The 14359-nt window shown below is 41.0% G+C and overlaps 1 protein-coding gene across 1 annotated transcript in view; it reads left to right on the top strand.

Annotated features, from left to right (window-relative positions):
• The window catches only part of SAMD5 (sterile alpha motif domain containing 5), a 186025-nt gene that overhangs the window by 54524 nt on the left and 117142 nt on the right, over positions 1–14359 (top strand). The gene's annotated exons all lie outside the window — the stretch shown is intronic.

Here is a 14359-nt window from a genome sequence, read left to right as displayed (position 1 = left end):
AAAAGCGAGACTCCCCACACTGTCTGCAAAATTCAAATAAATCATGATGATGTGTGCTTGGATGCTTTTGGGTGACTGTTATGTATGTGTGTGTCGTGGCTTTCTCTCCTCTGCCCCCACCCACTTACGACTAAAAAGTGCTCCTGAGGGTGATAGCATACGATTCTGTGCCGGTAGTCATGGCCCCCCACAGTGCGGGGTGGGGGTGGCGGGATGTGTTCGGGGTAGGCAAGGCCTTACATGGAGCTTCTCTACAGGAGACCCCGCTCTGCCTCCCACAGCTCCTGAATCTCCATCCCCCGAAGATTGTTGTGATTCACGTACAGATACGCGCATCTCAGGGCTCAGTAGAACTAGAGTCTGCTGGATTCGAATCCCAGCCTGACCACTTTCTGCCTTCAGGACCGTGAGCAAACGGAATAATTATTGTCAATGCTTTGCACAAAAATTAGCACGTGATAAGCAGCCCAAAAATGTTAATTCAAAGAAGTTTTTTAATAGTGTTTTGGGCTGTGTGCTAATGGCATCGTGTGATATGTTTTGCTGCTGATGAATAAATATAGGTATCAGGTAAATATAAGAGTAAATATTAGGAAAAAATGTGTGAAAATTTGAACTTTAGAAATGAAAAGGGAGCTTCGGATGACCTAGTCTGAGTCAGAAATTTGGTACAGTTAAGACACTAAGGAGCCGAGAGTTCGATGACATTGGGTTGGGGGCAGACACTTGCGATTCTCCAGATCCTCAAGTCTCAGCTTTTTGTCTGATGTCAGATCCTAGAAAGTGTACCTAAAGAGATCTGTGGCATCTTCAAAAAAAGAGTCATCTTTCTAGACTGGCCTTAATTTCAATTTAGACCCATGGTTTTCAAGACATAGCCTCACAACGCTTCTGTTCCTAAGCCAAAGCTCCAAGCAGCCCCAGGGCTCTGTAGGGGCCGAAATCTTTATCTTCCAGCTCTAAAATCGTATGCTTCATGTCTTCCTTGATTTATCAAGCACATTTAGAAAAGTCAACAGTCTTGGTGGGCAGCGCTGAAAGGTATTTTTTAAAATGGAGATATGTGTGCATGGAGCAAAGATCCCAAATAAGGAGTGCTTGATAAAGAATAGGCTAGTTTATATCATTAATAAAATCACTTCACATAAGGCAGCTTTTGAAGTCTTTCATGTGAATCTGGAAAATGAATACCTTGGGGTCTGATTCCAGGCCATATGCGGCCCCACTGAGGATTTTTTAATTTAAAAGAGGAATCTTGAACAATTTTAAATGAAAACTTACTTCCCCTCCCCCTCCCCCTCCACCCCCCGAATTACCCTGAGAACAGAGTGCGTTCGTGTAATTATGGACACTTTTTTGGCCAGTCTCCTCCATCTTAAAATACATCCATGTACCGTTAACAGGATGTCTGTGGAATCTCATCTGTTTCTTGGTTGAATAATGAGCGCCAATTGTGAATTATATATGTTCAGTGTGCATTTTTACTGAATTTATTCGTTGAGCTCAATCAATTTAACTTCAACTTCATTTTGGAAATTAATCAATCTACATAACAGCATTTGCAAAAACAGCCGTTTTGTGGGAAGAATAGACATTTACATATTTTTCCTAATCCTGACCTATAAATCAGAAGCCCTTCCTGTTGAGTAGCTAAGTCTCTTGCTTTCACATCTTTGCTGCTCTCCCATCTGTGAAAGCGTCCAGTGAACAGCATTACCTGACCACATCCTGTGAAAGGTTTGGGAAACAGACAGTATCTGTGAGTAACATCACGTGCTTTAGAGACAGTCACAGAGTGGCATGGCCTGGTTTGTTCCTATGACCTGCAAGAGGCTGTGACCACACAGTGTTGTTCCCCTTTTAGTACCTCCATAGTTCCCAGTGTGTTTTCGCGAACGTTGCAGATACTAAATAATATGTTGAATGGGTGAAGGGCTAAATGGACTTTCTCACATGCCGAAGGAAACCGAACCCTGAGGTTGTATGAGTTGGTTCCACCAGGGCATTTTCTGGTTTTGGGAAACGTGGAGGAACGCTGTGACCTTGGTGTTTGAAAGAGCATACTTTTCACCCTCAGACCTGGGAAACCAAATTTCTCTATCAGAAGGTCCTCTGGGGGTGTGGTTTTGTTGTCATTCAGGTCCTCTGGCTTTCTTTTTTCTTTTGTATAAAACCATAAATGCAAATATTTCATAACATAAAACTTTACATATTTATTTAGGTCTTCTTTTGCAGTAATGTATTAAATACTGTTTTGTAATTTGTGAAGTCGTGCAAATATTAAAATGACACACTCTTTGAATTATGATTTTCTTTTGGTCATATTTTCCTAATCTGAATTGTGAGATGGATATCATCTATTCCTATAATTAGAGCTAATAAAATAGCAATCTATTCCTGCAATTAAAATGAATCAGACTGTGATTAACGTACCTATCACATACATGCTAGTGAGTGGTGTGCTGCTAGACAAAATACAAACATGTTTTGATAACCTGCCCCATGCAAACATTAACTTCCCTCTTCCATTGCCTTTTGGACGCACTCCCTTTTTGATATATTTAGAATAAATTGTGATCCATGATTTTGTCCCTGGAAATAATTATTTCTTCCCTAAAGGTTACGTCTACTTTCTACCAATAGAAAGGCAAACAAAGAGTGGAATAGTTAAGAGAAGTCAGTCCGGGGTTGTTCAGACCTGGATTTGGATCCCAGAGAGCTGCTGAGAATTACGATTGCTTGACACAAGAGAAAACTTGCCGCTGTCCAGATATTACATGCCTTGTCTTTGTTTTGCTCTGCTGATATGCGTGGATTACATGGAAGGGAAGGAAGAACGTTAAAGCTTTGGAATCACAAAAACCTGGATGCAAATCCCAGCTCTCCTCACCTGGGTGAGTGGTCCTAGGCAGGTTACTAAGTCCTTTCCAGTCTGTTTCACCATCTGAAACGTGAAGTTAATAATGCCCCTTCAAAGAGGTCTTGTGGAAATGGAACAAACAAATGTGTAAGAAACCCATAGGAGGTCTTGCGTTGGAGGAGCACGAGTCCTCGCTTCACAGCAGCTACAGTGTTGGCAGGTGGAGGTGGACGTGAAGAGAGGTTTGTGATTCATGAACTAAAATAGTTTGCAAGATATGTTAGACAAAAGGTTGCATTCTTGAATTAATTACAGAACAACAACATTAAAAAGTACTGTTACCATCACTTAAAAGCCGTTGAATATGTGCCCAGACAGTTCAATGCATTTTCTCATTTATTCTTCACAACGACCCTGTGAGGTAGATGTGATCATTATTCCCATCCTACAGATGAGGAAACGGAGGTAAAGATGGGTTTTTGATGATGTACGCAAAGCCATACAGACAGTAACCAGGAGAGCTGGAATTTGATTCTCACCAGTGTGACTTCAAGCCTGTCCTCTTAACCTTTGTTTATGTTTTATGGGGCCAAATTTAATAGGGGACCTAACATAAGGACAATAAGTTACGAAGTAGGAGAGGGCAGCTTGATGAGAGTGGGATTTATCATAAAAGAGGAGGTACTTGAGAGGCGAGGAGACTAGGTGAAGAGGGTAGCAGGTATATTGCCTTTCTTAAGTCTAGGATGCCAAAGAGGTGCAGACCACCAGTAAGTGCCACTGAGAAAGAAGTTCAACTGTTATGCAATACTGCTTTTCAGTTGAGATTTTTATTTTCAACTTACTGACAAAGCTGTCTTAGACTTATTTATACGTAGATGTTTATGACTGATCACTCAGACATACATGAAAATAAAAGTGGAGCGAAGTAAGTCTGAGGGAATCCTACAGCGTTTTTCTAGGCAAGCTCTTCTGAATCACTTTCAGACTCGGGTCCATCCGTGCCCCTGTTGTCCTCAGTGTCATCACCATCTGGCAGGCAGGAGCATTGCTACACAGCGTGTCTGAGAACACCTTGGTCACCACTGCCTCCAGCAGTGGCAGCCACTTTTGCGTATGTGCACATGGTGGCAACTGCATCATTATTGCCGGTCAAAATCAGCTGTGGTTTTCCATCTGTTGTTCTCCACCCTGGTTTCACACATGTTTAAGTGTGAAAATGTGTGCATTCACATCCGGGGAATATGCTTGATGTCAAGTTACAAGGAACTTTTGACCACTCATCTTGTTTTACCTTATGTCCGTCTACTTTGTTGATAATTACGTGTTAGTAATTTTGTCTATAACTGCGTTGGACTGAGAATAAGAATTTCCTTTGATTCTTTTTTTTTTTTGGAGTTTAATTTTTTTTATTAAGATTATGATAGTTAACAACCTTGTGAAATTACAGTTGTACGTCATTATTAGTCATGTTGTAGGTACACCACTTCACCTTTAGTGCCCTCCCCCCGTCCCCCCTTTCCCCTGGTAACCACCGATCAGTTCTCTTTGTCTATATGTTAAGTACCACCTATGAGTGGAGTCATACAGAGTTCGTCTTTCTCTGTCTGGCTTATTTCACTCAACATAATACCCTCATGGTCTATCCATGTTGTTGTGAACGGGACGACTTTGTCCTTTTTTATGGCTGAGTAGTATTCCATTGTATATATATATACCATATCTTTTTTATCCAATCATCCTTTGATTCTTTTTTGTAATTGAGTCTGCACTAACGTTATTCTCCAGTGAGTCTCTGACATGATTTAAGACACAATACATATTGCTTCTGTTTGGCTTACTGTATTCTGTGTTTCATGGAGATCCCTGGCTCATGGGGAGTCTTAAAACAATGATTTAAATATTATTTTATAGAATTTAGCACCTTCCCCCATGGAATGATGGTAATAATTTATTTGGATATTTTAATTTTTAATGACAATGCCTGATTCTAGAGTACAGTACACCTGTCCACTGTTGGGAGCAGGAATTTGTTCTCACTAATGCTTCAGAAATGCTCTCCATTGTAATTAGAATTCCAAGTGGCAGCTCAAAATTTACTATTTGGCCTTTAACTATTAGAACCTGTTAAAGTATTTGAAGTTTCTAAATGTCTTTGGGAGCTTTTAGGCTCCCATCTTGTGGGCTCAGAGTATGTGTGGTAAAGCAGAAAGAGGCTGGGACTTGGAACCTGGGGAAAGGGAGTCCAAGCTCCTCATGCTTAGGTGGACTTGGTCAAAAAATACCAAGTGCTTTCTCTGGTTAGAGCAAGTTATATACAAATTCCATTTAATCCTTATAATAGCCCGGAAACATAATTGCAGTTACTGCTCCATTTGACAGGTGAGGAAACCAAGGCTCAGAGAGTTTAAGTACCTCAGGAAACTCACTTCACCTCTGTTATCCTCAGTGTCCTTAGATTGACAAGAGGCTCTCACTTGCCGTGAGTACTGGTGATACTGGGTGAAGCACACTGCACATACTGAGTGCTTGAAATGGAAACTAATTTTATTACATTTGTTTTTTATTGCTTTTCTCCTCTTCCATTCCCTAAAGAGTATTGAATTGCCATTTGAAATCATCTTATGGATTCTGAGAGAAAAAGAAACATTTTGGAATTTTTGAACCGAAATAAAAATCATTTTCTACTACTCAAATTGATTCTCCCTATTTTGTCTTAAGTGATTGATTATCTTTGATTTTTTTTTAATTGGAAAAACCAGTGGGAAGCTTCACATCAATGTCCAGGACTTCCTACTGCCTGTGAATATTCTCCATGATGCTGAAATGGAAGGAATTTAGTGACCGAACATTTTTTTAGTGGATGTTTGGGTGAAACAACCTAATATCCTCTGTACTTTTATGACTCAGTAAGCATCCAATTGGATACATAACAAACTATAACTTCTGATAGTTGTCATCTTGATAAAATTTCAATGTCTGCGTTAGAAATATTCCCTTTAGAAAATTATTTCATTGTCCCTACCAAATATAAAACAAGGTAGTATTTATATACATATTAAAACAAAGAAGTTTATTCAATAATTTGATTAAGGCATAGTCTTGAGAAACATTAAAATTGTTGCCTTGAGGCAGCCCTGATGGCCTAGTGGTTAAAGTTTGGCGCTCTCACTGCTTCAGTGGCCTGGGTTGGGTTCCCAGGCAGGGAACCACACCACTCGTGTGTCAGTAGCCATGCTGTGGCAGCTCACACAGAAGAGCTAGAACAACTTACAACTGGAATATACAACTATGTACTGGGGCTTTGGGAAGTCAAAAAATGAGAGAGAGAGAGAGAGAGAGAGAGAGAGAGAGAGAGAGGAAGATTGGCAACGGATGTTAGCCCAGGGCGAATCTTTCCCAGTAAGAAAAAATTGTTGCCTCAAATTTTTGAGGCTGTCCGCCTTCCTTCTTTCTTCCCCCCCTCCCTCCCTTCCTTTGTCTTTCTCTTTTTCTTGGAACTGACGACAAAATGAGTTGAATATAACTCTTTTAGCTCACAAGTCCTGTTCATCTGCTTTTATTTTTCCATGCTTTAATCTCCTTCCAAGTACATTTGAAGAATAAGTAAATACATTTTCTGAAAATTTTGGCATTCTTTCCTGGATTTGGAAGGTGTGAGGAAATGGTTGGCAAAAAAATGATTTATGAATGAAAAATTAAGTCTATACTTCCACTTCAAAATCCTCAGAGACATCACTGATATAAACCAAAGTAGCCATTTTCAATAAGGAAAACAGCCAGGTTGTATGTGATGCTGATGAATGACTAAAAAAAAAGGCATGTAGCAACTGAATTTATATGTAAATGTAAGTGAGTGTTTTTGTAACACAAACCATAGTGTAATCTCAACCCATAATTGGAAAAGAATAAACCAATGAGGGCTATATTCTAGCATCAAGTACACTATTACAAAAGTTCAATCTATCAAAATGATAGATCTCTTAAATGCAATGTTAGGAACAGGGCAAAGCCTCTGACTGTGTCATACGATGGAGAGAAGTTGAAACATTTACAAAGCGTACTATAATTCGTGGACTTATATACAGCTGAGAGAACAAGGAAGGACAAGAAAGGGCTGCACATTTAGTTTATTGCCCCTCTGGTTCATTAATTTTTGAAAATTGTCTTTAGAGTTTTTGACTCTAATTAATAGTTGCTTCAGGTTTAGTTATTTTGATACTATGTTGCTTGGTTGTGTTGTTAGTAGAGTGTTTTGGGTCTATTTATATATAATTGACTTGCTTCATAAACAGTAAATAATGTTGAGCAACTAAAATACTGTGCTTGCTTCCTTCATTCCTGCCTTCCTGAAGAAGAGTGCCCTTAAGTTAAAAAGGTAACCTGCTCTGGGTAATGCTTCTCTCTGCTCACCTTGGAGGTACTGAGGGAGCTTTTTTTTCTTTGGTGAGGATGATTAGCCCTGAGCTAACGTCTGCGCCAGACTTCCTCCATTTTGTATGTGGGATGCTGCCACAGCATGGCTTGATGAGCGATGTGTAGGTCTGTCGCTGGGATCTGAATCTGCAAACCACAGGGCTGTCGAAGTGGAGCGTGTGCACTTAACCACTACACCACGAGGCCGGCCCCCTGAGGGAGCTTTTAAATCATATCAATTATAAAAAATTATATGAGAATAAATATGTCTTTACAATAAAGGATGAGTTTATTCTTTGCATGATTCAAAAATAATTCTGGGCATTAGCTAGTTATAGAAGAAAATTAAGCCTAATTTTCCCCTTGATGATAAAATTGATTATAGTAGACACAGAGAATGATAAATATTAATAGATTATAACCCACATTCTGTGGTTAAAAATGCTTCCAAAGAATTTGGAGTTAAGTATCCATAGGAAAACATATATGACAGAAGTTGAAAGTTTTTTGTGGGTAATAATCATTCATATTTTATACATAACATCCAAAGTAATATCTGCAAAGTGAAAAAAAAGCAAACAAATTCACACTTATTACAGATGAGAAAACGTGGTACATCATTAGAAAGAAAAGTGTTAGACATGGGTTTGAGTTCCTTCCTGCCGCCTAAATCCATGTGGCCTTGGGCGAGTTACCTCACCTTTCTCAAGATTCTGTGAACTATTTGTATAGTGCCATGCGTTCAGTAAATGCCCAATACATGTTAGCAGTTGTCATCATAATTCGTTTTCACATTTGACGACTGTGTTATTAAGACTGTGTGATAAACGAAGGCCCAAGGAATTCCTAAACAATCCGGTTTGAGAAGAATTGATTGTGCAGTATGCCCTGCAGGGACTGCACTGGGGCTCTGAGGGGACCCAAGAAGGAAAGAACAGAGGATTTTCCCCCCGTAGGAAGAGATGGATGTGTGGAGAACTCAGTGTCTTTCAAAACAAAATGGCAAAGTGCCGAATATATTCCTCGTACATACTGGGGACGTAAAGAGAGCAAGCATACACTTTAGATGAACAGTCTTAAAAGATGGGTAGGATTTTGATTATTGGGGGTGAGAGTGGAGTGAAGGAGGAAGGGATTTCCAGATGGTGGAGGCTCATGGGCAAGGGTGTGACGGGATGAATGTGCGTGGTGTTTTGTGGAAGAAAGGACGTGGGCCAGTAGCTCTGCAGTGTAGGGTGAGTAAGGGAGTAAAAGGGAAGATATGGCTGTCACAGCTTGGAAGCAGCCCAGATTCTTAAATGTTATACTAAGAGGACATATTTTATTTTACGGGCTGGGTATTTTTAAACTTTTCTTTCTCGAGCTATATGACTGATGGCATTTGTGTGCCCAATATGTTTTCACGCGACAAATATGTATTGAACCCTTCCTGGTGCCGGGCACTGTTCTAAGTGCTAGGAAAAACTAGACATAAGTCCCGCCATCATGGGGATTGTTTTTCCAAGGCGTATAGGTGTGAGTCATTTAGTGCTGGCTGCTACTTTCTCTTTCACCCAAGAAGGCATATCAGAATGCAAATCTATGATAATCTCGTTATGTTAGGAAGAGCCTAACGCACATAATTGCCAGTCATGCACAAATGCCACTTTAATATACTTGTTAACAGATTATCAGTACACTCAAGCCAATACCAGCTCTTCTGAGTGTCTGGATCCCAGCACTGACAACTGCTGCTCAGGTTGTTGAGGAGGGAAGTGATATAAGAACAAACCAGAAGAGGCTGATATCAAGGCTGATCTCATTCAGGTTCCTCTGAACACCATGGTCCTGTGAAGTCACGGGCAACCCCTCCCTGGGTGTCCCCTGAGGTCTTCTCCCTCTTGTTTGTTGACACCTCCTCTCATACTATAAAGGTCAAAGGTAACGCTATTTCACTGCAAATCCACCACTGGCCTTTTCCTCTCATTACGTCCTACCTCCCATTGTTTTATTTACCACTGACATTGCTGTAATTATATTTGTCTAGACGTCAAGTAGCCCTTCCTGCAATGATGGAAATGTTTTATTCTGCCCTGGTCGATACAGTAGCCACAAGCCGTATGTGACTTTTGAGCATTCGGAACATGCCTAGTGCTCCTGAGCAATGCAAGTTTTCATTTTATTTTACTTAATTAAATAGTTAAATTAATTAATTGTTATAATAGTCTTATGTGGCTAGCAGTAACATATTAGACAGCATGGGTCTAGAGGGTCATAAAAAATGTCCAATTTCGTGTTCTGTTTCCTTGACAAGCATATATCTGGAAAATTCTTACATTCAATTTTTCTAGTTTTTAAAGTACCTGAAATTCTCTTGTGCAGCTAATCTATGACCTTTTTGTTTTTTAATTCTCACTTAGATCTAGGCTCAGGAGGGTGCCCTGCTGCTCTCTGTGCCTTTGCGTGGCCTTCCACTCATAGCAGCAGGCAGCAAAGAGATGCCGCCTTGCGGGTGAAGCTCTGTTGTGGCTTCTTTTTATTTTAAGCTACCTCTTGCCACTCTCTAGCTGAGGAAAAGAACAGTTTTCTTCTCCTTCTCTTTTGCAAATGAGCAACCTCAGGGCAGGAACTGCAAGGCAGAAGCGGAGGCTGTGTTTAGACCAAAGTGTACCCTGAAAAGTCATGTGATTTCCCTTCCCTGGCTCCTGGTTGTTAATGGATGTGGGGTGAGGGAGAGGAAGGGGTCCTGTGTGACCTGCGAGGCAGCTGCATGCATGGTGTCATTCTTTCATACGTGGTGCACAAGAGAAGGAGCCCGTTAGCAGAGCGAGGGAGATGATGAGCTCCATCTTGGACACGTTGAGTTCAAGGTCTTTGTGGTGAGATGTGCAATCGGAAGTGGGATGTGTGTCTGCACCTCTAGAGAGTGATCTGTTCTGGAGATAAATGTTTGAAGGTCATTGGCCTGTGCTAATTAAAGCCACAGGAACGATAAGATGGCCCAGGCACGGTGTGTAGACTGAGAAGAGGAAACGGCCGGTGACAGAACATAGCCAGAGCATCGGTGTTTGTGTGATCGATGAGAGAGAGGAGCTTGGAACGAGATAGGAGGAAAAAACCAAGAAAAGATATTCACCACAGACAAAAGAGAGACAATTCCAAGAAAAAGAACATTCCACAGTGTCACAAGGTCAAGGTGAGGTAAGGACTGAAAAGTATCCCTTAGGTTAAGCCCTGTGACATGGAAAGCGGAGATTCCAGTGAGAACAGGTGACATGGCTCTGAGGGATGGGTGGGAGGCAAGGAAATGAGGACAGCGGGTGTAGTCAGCTTCTTAGCAGGTGTTTGACTGTGAAGAGGTGGGAGCTGGAATAGCTATAGCTGGAGTGGGCTGAGAGGTGGGTGGGAGGTTTGTGGATTTCGTTCTGTTTGAAGGTAGGTTAGAGTTGGGTCAAGCTGAGGGGTCCATAGAGAGTGGCTGACGATGCGAGTGGGAGGGGGAGGAAAAGATCATCCAGAGAGGGGGGGGTCTTGAGAAGGGAAGGTGGTTAGGGTCCAAGAACAGGTGGAGGGAGAGACATCAACCTCAGGCAGAGGGAGGACGACTTTCAGGTTAAGGTGGAAAGGACCGGTGTGGCCACAGTTAAGTTAAATGGCTTGTAGATGGTGGTGAAGGAGGCCCGGTCCAAATGCTGGCTTTATATCCAATTAGTCTCCTGTTTAAGAATCTGTACATTCCTAACATGACCTTTATATATGGATTGAGCTAATATAAATAACGTTCATAGAGAGAGTCCCAGTCCGAATCAGAGTGCTTCTGAAGCTGGTCCAGGGCTTTCGGAATGTGGAATTAAATATTGTAGTCATTTAGTTCAATAGCTTATAGTCCCTGGCCGCTGGCATCGGCAGAAGGCCCTCACAGCAGCGGGCAGTCCTGAAGCTCTGAGCCGAAGAGGAGGTTTGGGTATCCCCCTTGACTAAATTAAAGGCAGGAAGCGAGCACAATAATTGTTTTGGCTTTTCCTCTCTGCAGTTTGTTTTTGCAAGTGTGTGGTTTTAATTTTAAAAACACTATGAAACACATCCTTGAATTTCTAAGGTGCAGAGCCCTCAGCTGAGAGTCAGGCTTGGATTGGATGGGGGCTGCGTCCAGAGGCCCAGTGGCACCTGTCTCTGGCCCACAGGGTCCGCGGAGCCTGCCCGCCCGCGTGGTGTGCAGCTGAAATGTTATCTTCGCAGGTGCTAGAAAACACAGTTGCTGCAGGCAAACGGGGCGTGTTGGAGTCTCAGTGGCATCAGCTTCGAAGAAAATCTTGTTATGCAAAATGAAAATATGACTGAACATTAAAATACTTAATGATTTCTTAAAGTAACATACCCTTTCGTTAAATAAAAACAGGATATATAAAATCCATATCTAGTTTTAACATAAACATTTCATTACATGAATATTTTTCCAATAGGAAACTGAGCAGCTGTTTCTCCAGATGCCACATCAGGGCTCTGAAGGGAATAGTTGCTAAATGCAATAGCATAGTTAGCTAGATATTGGAAGAAATACTGCAAGATGTGTTTGGTTAAGCAGGAAGCCTCAGTGAACTAAAATTTCAACACGCATCGTGGAATTAATGTGAGAATTCGGGTTACATTCTAAACAAGGGAAATGTAATTGCTATGCTTTTGAACTTACCACATTCTAATTTTTATTATTTAAAACCTATTAAAAATCCATCACAAGAAACCCTCTTTGTTTTTCCTACAATCAGTTGTCATTGTGGCAGCCAATTGTTTTGAGAGAGAAAGTACAAACATTATTATGTATGAGAAAGAGCCGACACACACAATCCATATATTTAGCTGACTTGAATATGTGTGGGCCAGCGTATTAAATCATGTGTATAACTACTTGAAAGATAGATCCAGAAGGTTACAGGTAATTTTTATGCAGCAGCCATCAGCCCTATACTGAAATGAAAACCTCCTCATAAACTAGTTCGCGATCTCTTGCTATTCTGCGCCATAAAGTGGTAAAATGAAGAGCAGAAGAAATTTATGGAAGGATTCCCTATCTCTAGAATAAGTTACCTGATAATGATGTAAAAAAATAGAATTAAAAAACACTAAAAACTTGGGGCTGGCCCCGTGGCCGAGTGGTTAAGTTCGCGCGCTCCGCTGCAGGCGGCCCAGTGTTTCGTTAGTTCGAATCCTGGGCGCGGACATGGCACTGCTCATCAGACCACGCTGAGGCAGCGTCCCACATGCCACAACTAGAAGAACCCACAACGAAGAATACACAACTATGTACCGGGGGGCTTTGGGGAGAAAAAGGAAAAAATAAAATCTTTAAAAAAAAACAAAAAAAAAATCACTAAAAACTGGCAATTTACATGGAAGAAACAGGGAAAAAACCTACTTGATTCTTCTGACAAATGAAAGATAAGAATCTTGAGTATTCTTCTATTTCTAAAATATCTGTGAGTGAAAATGTTCAATTGGATTGTCAGGTTAAAAAGTCTTTAAAATACTTTAAAGAATATATGATTTTCGTAAAAATATATATAGTCTATACATGTAAGAAAAATACTGCAAAGTCCAGTGGCAGTGTGTTAACAATTCTTATCTCTGATTGATATGATTATAGGCATTGTTATTATTTTTCCTTTATTAATGAATATTAGTGCTGAGCATGTATTCCTTCCATGATTACTAAAACACAACCCACCAAAAAAACTCCAAGTGTTTCATCCACTTTTATGGAGGGTCCATAAACATCATTCAGATAGCTTAACTAAAGACTTCCTTTTGCTTCTCAAAGGCTGTCATTTGTCTTTATGTTATATTATATTGATAAAGGAATTGTTAAATCTCTGTAATTTGATCGACTGGATCTTTAACTCTTCACCACCCACATTCCTTGTCCTGAGACGTCAAAGACCATGGCATTGGAGTCCTGGACCACTAAGTGTAGCCACTTAGCCTGAAGCAGCCCTGAGCCCATGTCCTCTGTCTGCTTCTCCAGAGACCTGGCTCAGCCCAGGCTGCTCTGGCCTCCCAGCTGCTGCCCCGCCCGGTTCCTGGCCCACACCCTTTCTCCTTATTCCTTGATAATGAGGCCCAGGGACCATGCTAGGCAGTGTGGGAACATGGCTTTGCATGGAGTTTGTTCCCCTAATTCTACACGGCATCTTATCACTGATGAATTAATGTATACATTATAATTATAAGATATATTGTTAGTGTAATATACCTTCTTGGAGTAAGTAAATGAGGACACACATTTTTCTGCAGCGTTTCAGGCCCCTAATTAGATTAGCTCCATGAGCGCCTGACAAAATGTGACTTGTGTGTTATCCTTGGCAGATAATGCTATCAGCTATAAAACCCTTATTAGAAGATGTGACAGAAAGGAAGGAAGGAGCGTGAGAGAAAATCATTGTTGACTTTACAAAAATAGCTGCTGGTAAAAAGAGATGGAACAAATCAATGGTTCTTAATAGATCAAAGATGTAGAAATATATGTTTACACTAAAAGTTTTTGGGGGATATGGCAGGGCTTCTAAAAATTGCACCCATCCGCATTTGCTCTATGTGCCTTGCTCCTAGCCTCTGATGCCCCAGCCACCTGAGTGAGCCTGTCTTATTTATGGAGGTGTGTTGGTGCAGACAAGGTTGAGAACCTCTGATAGTGATCTGAGAATCTGGAGAATGTCATGGCAACTAGATGGAGGGTCTGTTAACTGAGCGGGATAGAGGCCAGTGGAGGATTTTTAAACATTGACAGGTTCAAATGAAAAGCTATAGATAGAACTCCAAATACCACTGTAAATATTATCAGACGGAATGGAGGCAGGAAAGGATGAAGCTGATGGAGTTATAGCACGAACCCTTTTCCAGTAGTTAAGTTAGAAAACATGCCCCCAAAGTCCATAATTAATCTCACCAAAGAGAATAAGATTTTGCTCTTAAGAGCTGTGGTGGGCTCACTACTGCCTGTTAGGAACTTTACGTGATGGGCAAGGAGTATTAATGAGAAGGCAACAAAGTACTCTGGTTTAGTGGATGCATTAAGCCTCTCAGGCCACTAGGAATTCCTTTAATAAATTA

This window comes from Equus przewalskii, chromosome 32, assembly GCF_037783145.1.
Source record: "Equus przewalskii isolate Varuska chromosome 32, EquPr2, whole genome shotgun sequence".
Taxonomy (NCBI): domain Eukaryota; kingdom Metazoa; phylum Chordata; class Mammalia; order Perissodactyla; family Equidae; genus Equus; species Equus przewalskii.
Note: the sequence above shows the minus strand (reverse complement) of the source record. Positions and strands in the feature narration are given on the sequence as shown.